This window comes from Candoia aspera, chromosome 2, assembly GCF_035149785.1.
Source record: "Candoia aspera isolate rCanAsp1 chromosome 2, rCanAsp1.hap2, whole genome shotgun sequence".
Taxonomy (NCBI): Eukaryota; Metazoa; Chordata; class Lepidosauria; order Squamata; family Boidae; genus Candoia; species Candoia aspera.
The window spans coordinates 66,656,102-66,662,509 of record NC_086154.1 but is presented as its reverse complement, the minus strand read 5'-3'; the positions used below and the strand labels follow the sequence as shown (position 1 = coordinate 66,662,509).

Genomic DNA, 6,408 nt, shown 5'->3' with positions numbered 1-6,408 from the left:
ATGCTCTTACATCTATGAAGAGAATTGTAATGATGAATTATATTACTAAACATCCCATGGTCAACATGTGTGTGTCATTTAAGAAGGATGGGTATTAAAAACAATACAAATAAGAAAATGCCTGGCACATGAGGGATATAGAAGGGATATAGAATTAAACAAGAGTCACTAGCTATATATCCTACCACTGATTCCTCTTAATCACTGACTCTGTTATTTCTAGCTTTATGACTGGAGTAAACGGGAATGTGCTAAGTTCTTAAGTACTATAAATTGTTCTGGAATCAGTCAATATAGAATGAGCAGAACAAACCTCAGGACACGGTCCTATATTCTTTATGCCAATCTCAGATTTAGTATTCCTGGAAAAACAAAGAAGAGATAGAGAAACCACAGATAAATCTCTAGTAACTTTAAAATTGAACAATATTGTGAATATTGTGGATGTTTATACAAAAGTAAATCCAGCTTAATTCAACTGAATATCCAAAACATTTGCCAGAAGACATTTAGTATTTGAAGGAACTTCTAATCCACCATCAAGATTTAGAAATGTTCCTTTTCCTAATTCAGCTCAAACATTTCAGCTGTGTTTTTCTGGTGATTCTTTCTGCTCCTGTACACATGTCTTTTACAAATCATGGCAGCTTCCTCTTTCACCTGGAAAATCTGAGTATATTGTTGCCCATATAATTGTGTGAGGATAAAATGGGAAGTTAGATAATACAAGTGTGCATGTCAACCTCCCAGAAGGCAATGACACCATATGCAGGAGTAAGCCAGAGAAAATAGTTTGAGAAGTTTCAGTAATAGTTTATGTGCTTCCTGCTTTTTTTTCCCCCAGTGTGCTTTGCTGTAATTTGGTGCAATGGTTAAAGGTGCTGGACTAGAAGCTGGGAAACAAACAAACAAAAAAACCAATTCTTTCTTCAGAGGTCATTTGTTCCATTTTGCAAAAAGCAAAGGCAAACACTTTTGACTTTTTCTTGGACAAAATTGCCAAAGGTGACTATGGACAAGGCAAGCTGTGGAGAGGAGTCATGTAAGCATGTACTCACAGAATCTGATCACAGAGCATGCATTCATTCTTATATGTCACACCATCTGTGCCACAAACTTCTGGAGGGCTTGTTTTGCAAAGGACATGTCCTCTGGTCTGGTGATACTTGCTGCAATCAGCCTAAAGAAAATTACTAGTATGAGCACTTGTAGAATCCAACCATACTTGATTCTTCCCTGAGTCTTCCCCATTACACACGTTTTGCAAATTTGGAAGAAAAAAAAATAGAACTAATCTTTAGCAGAACTCAATATTTGAGTAGTTCCATTTCAGTCTAACAGTAAAAAGGTATTATAAGGACATCACTCCTTATAGCCCTTGAGCCTAATCCAGCACTGCTCCCCCACCATTTATTCTTATTTAGGAATCCTCTGTGATGAGTGTTAATGTTTTCTACGACAGATTAAAGTTACTATGGTAACTAATCATTTTGGCTGGGTGCAGAGGCTGAATTTAACTGTCCCCTTTTCAGATGTTGATTTTTGCACCTGGGGGAAGGAACTTGCTTGGACTTGTTTTAGTTTCTGTTTCCTTTCTGTGTAGGCATGTAGCTGCTCTCACTGAGGGCCTGCAAGAATGCAGAAGCCTTTTAAATATGTTTTGCTTTCTGTAAATAAATTATTTTTATAGAAATGCCTGGTGTGTGACTTTTCTGATTTCTCCTGGGCCAAAGGCTTTCCCAGCAATCTGCCACAGGTTATGGGCCCAGTAAACAGCCCAGTAAACCCAGAGAGAAAAGAGAGATCAGCTCCACACCTCATGCACAATTTAAAGGCAGGTAGCAAAGACCTGTGAAGATTTTCTTTGGAGCCACCTGGAGATTTTCCAGCAACTGCTGGTCTACAGGACAAAGAAGCCAGCTGAGGTGACTTGCAAAAGAAGGAAGAAGCCATGGCTACCTCCCAGCCCTCAGCGATGCCTCTGGAGCGCCTATCACAGACCAACTATTTGAATTGGGCCCTGAAGATGGAGATGTATCTTTGCAGAGAGAATCTTTGGCTGCCAATTGGTGAGCAAACCCTCCAAAATCCCAGTGCTGAATGGCTGAGACAGGATGAGCAGGCTAGAGCCACCATTATCCTGGGAGTTGAGGACAATCAGCTAGTCCACGTGCGAGGTATGCAGTCTGCAAAGCAACTTTGGGACACTTTGAGACTTGTATATAAAGGCAACAGCAGGGAGTAAAGTTACCCTGACAAAAAAGCTGTACAAAGCCTACATTGCAGAAGGAGATAGCCTTTCTGAGCACCTGCATTATATTCAGCAGCTGTTTGTTGAGTTGCAGGAGAGAGGAATGGAATTTACACCTCTCACAAAATCATATATCCTCCTGTCCTCATTGAATGAAATGTGGGACACACTGATTTGTACCCTGGAGGCTATGCCTGAAGCAGACCTCACCCCATCATATGTTACACAGCGCTTACTCGCTGAATGGGAGAAGAGAGAGGAAAGATCCCCCCCATCTCTTCTGGAAAGCTGCAGTACGAGAAAACAATGGAAAAGAAGGGAAAGAAAGCTGAGGCCACAGCGCTAGCCAGCCAGCGATGCTTCACCTGTGGGTCAGCTGGACTTCTGCAAACAGACTGTGCCTTGAGACCCAAGAGTAGAAAGACAGAGAAGAAGAACACAAGGGCAACACAGAAGAAGGCTCTTCAGACAACCCAAATTGCACAGGTTGCTGAGAAGGGTAATTCTGATGTATGGGTGTTAGATTCTGGGGCCAATTGTCATTTATGTAATTGTAAAAGCTCTTTCGTGTCACTGTCTAAAACTGAAAGACAAAGTATATCTTTGGCTGATGGGTCTGTGACCAAAATTATGAGACAAGGTGACTTGTATTTATCCTGCTTGGGAGAAACTGTAAAAGGTGTTGCTGAAAGAAAGGGCAGAACCTTGCAAAATGCGATGGAATGCATGCTAAAAGATTCACATTTATCATTTAAGTATTGGGGAGAGGCCATATCTACTGCCTGTTATGTACAAAACAGATTGTATAACTGTGATTCAGGACACTCCATTCCATTTGTTTTATGGTGTGAAACCAAAGGTAAACCATCTTAGAGTGTTTGGTAGCACTGCTTGGGTTCACATTCCAAAACAGCAGAGAAGGAAAGGAGGCCCCACAACAAAGAAAGCCATATTTGTTGGCTATGAACAAAGCCAAAGGAGCTACAGGTTCATAATGGGAGAGAAATTAATAATTAGCAAAAGCGCTTCTTTTGCTGAACAAAACTGGGGGAGATTAAATGCTAGCTCTCCAGTTGATCTGACCACCACAAGAGAACAGCAAGGACTTGCTGATGGTGATCTTTTGCCTGATGAGGACATTAAACCAGAAAAGCAAACTGAAGATCTGTCTGATGAGACAGATGCTTCTCAGGAAAGTGATAGGGGTCAAAATTTAAGCCCTGTATTACCTCGCAGATCTCAGAGGAGTAATAAAGGCGTTCCTTCATCACGTTTTCAGGCTGAAACAGTAAAGGCTTTTCACATATTCACAGAACCTGAGTCTTTAGAACAAGTGAATGCTTTACCACCTGAGATTGCACAAAGTTGGCATTCTGCCATGCAACAGGAATTAGCATCCTTGAAAGAAAATAAAACATGGAAACTGGTAAATCTACCTCCCAATGAACGCTGTCTAGGTTGCAGGTGGGTTTTCAAACTGAAAAGGGATGCTGATGGCAAAATCCAAAAATATAAAGCAAGGTTGGTTGCAAAAGGGTTCACTCAGAGGAAAGATTTAGACTTTGACAAGACTTTTGCACCAGTTACTAAAGGTGAATCAATTAGATTACTGTTAAAAATTGCTGCACTCAAAGGAATGTCAGTTCACCACTATGACATTCAGAGTGCATTTCTCTATGGTGATTTAGACCACAATTTATACATGCAGCAACCCCCTGGCTATGAAAAAGGGGAGAATCTAGTCTGTGAACTGCAGAAGTCAATCTATGGGTTAAAACAAGCTGCTAGATCCTGGAACCAAAAATTAGATGAAAAACTGCAGAATTTTGGTTTTGAAAAAGGAAAAGCAGATCCATGTGTATATATGAAGAAAGACAAACAAGGCTGTATGTATCTGTGCATTTATGTTGATGATTTGCTGCTGTTCACACCAACAGAAAAACAAAGGCTTGATTTTGACGCCTGCATGAAAAGCCATTTCACATTAAAAAGCCTTGGAATTATAACAACCTAGGTTTAGAAATACATAGGAAGAAGGATGGTAGCTTTCTGTTAAACCAAAGGGGAGATAATGTGAAAATAATGTGAATGGAAAGACAGAGTTGTCAAAGCAAATTGGTTTGCATCTTATTCTGTAGTATAAAAGGGGAGTGTTAATGTTTTCTACTACAGATTAAGGTTACTATGGAAACTAATCATTTTGGCTGGGTGCAGAGGCTGAATTTAACTGTCCCCTTTTCAGATGTTGATTTTTGCACCTGGGGGAAGGAACTTGCTTGGACTTGTTTTAATTTCTGTTTCCTTTCTGTGTAGGCATGTAGCTGCTCTCACTGAGGGCCTGCAAGAATGCAGAAGCCTTTTAAATATGTTTTGCTTTCTGTAAATAAATTATTTTTATAGAAATGCCTGGTGTGTGACTTTTCTGATCTCTCCTGGGCCAAAGGCTTTCCCAGCAATCTGCCAACAATGAGAATCATAGGTATCTACCTATGATGGATTATTTGATGTTGCAATGGCACCTGAACATGTGGTCTCTCTTTATATCTATGGCTGCTACCACAGCAGATTCCCTTAATTGAAATTAATGTTTCAGTCAGTGTTCATACTGTATTTGTTTCGTAAATACTCTCTAGTTCCAATAGAGCCTATGACAAACCAAAGAAGAACCCTCCCAATGAAAGTTTAGTAGCCTTGGCACCATAAGGTTGAATGCTAGGATTTCCCTTGGCTACCCAGCTGCACAAGGCCATTTGCAGAGGAACCATAGGGGTAATCAAGTTTTTCAATTAGAGTTCTCTATTGCATTCTGTATATCTTCAAAGATGGGTTCTATATCAGGTTCTCTGTTATGGTTCCTCTCCTTACTCCCACCCCTGAAACTTACAACATCTTGATGACAAACATATATAATTAACATTGCAAGTTTTTGTTGCATGTTTTCTTGGAAATAAATCCCATTGAACTCATTAAGTATTTATTTCTAGATTCCAAGCAAACATGCTTAGGATCACATTCCTGGTCCTGGCACCATCAGTAAAAATATAATCTTACCATTTCATGAGTGACTTCTGTACATTCACCTTCATGCTTTATTGTAAGGATATCTTCAGCACTCCTGTAAACAGCAGAAAATGTATTATTACATGGCTTTTGCTTATCACAGCTAATCACTGTGATGACCAGTCAACAAGCCTATGGTTAAGTTATGTTACAGAACAAACAAAACACACACAGACACACTCATATTCACAGAAGGCACAAAAAAGTCATTTTGAAAGTGGAGAAACACCTCAAATCTCAGCCGAAGCATTGGGCATTGGAATAGTTATATCCTGTTGAGTTAAGATATGGCTTAGTCACCATTTTAGGCCCTGGATGCCATATGTAATCTAGCAGGCTGGGTTCTTCCTTTCCAAAAACTGTTCCAGGTCTGTAAGATCAAATCTTGGAAGATCACAAGGCATTGCTATGTGAAGATCGCATGCTAGAATGCTGACATTTCCTGAGAAAACAGGCACCTTGTATCATATTTCAGCTATTTTTATTTTTAAAATAATGTTAAGTTATCTGAGAGAGCTATAAGCGTATTTTGGAAGGGAGATGAGCATGCTGGTGCCTGCAGGCCCCATGCTGCTGCCCTCTGACTTGCATGGGTATGTTAGGGCAAGATCAAACACACATTTTATTATCTTTTGGCAAAAGCCTTCTGACCCTAGGAGCCTCTAGAACTGGCCCCATCTGCTTTAAGTTATCTTAGTTCATGAGTTTTTAAAATTAAACTTTTTGAATTATGCTTTTCAGCTGATAGCTCAGAGTCATTGTATGCGATATGGACAGCAAAGAAATTTAATAAATAAATAAATAAATCCTTCCCCCAACTGATGTACAAAACAAAATAACTAAAATTTTAGTAAGAATAATAAAATTAGAAGGAAAGTTAATCCCAAGCATTGTTTAGTGCCCAGCACTAATATGCCTTTAAGGTTTTCAGTTAGATGAAATTGTCAATTTTGAGGATTTATTTATGGGGAATATTGTTGAAAACCTTATGCTAAAACAAGGGCACTCCCACGTCTGTGCAGTTTCTACGCTTCTGTGCTTCAAAACCTGCAGATGAACACAGACAGACACATTCACCCAGCCCCGAAGGACATGGC

At 39.7% G+C, this 6,408-nt stretch overlaps 1 long non-coding RNA gene across 1 annotated transcript; it reads right to left on the bottom strand.

The window, feature by feature from the left end:
• Window positions 1–313: 313 nt before the first annotated feature.
• LOC134492272 (uncharacterized) lies at window positions 314–5,366 on the bottom strand. Its single transcript, XR_010067416.1, has 3 exons — window positions 5,303–5,366; window positions 1,059–1,180; window positions 314–362 (listed from the first exon to the last, which is right to left on the bottom strand). It is a non-coding gene; the product is annotated as an uncharacterized LOC134492272 (long non-coding RNA).
• Between the last annotated feature and the right edge of the window lie 1,042 nt (window positions 5,367–6,408).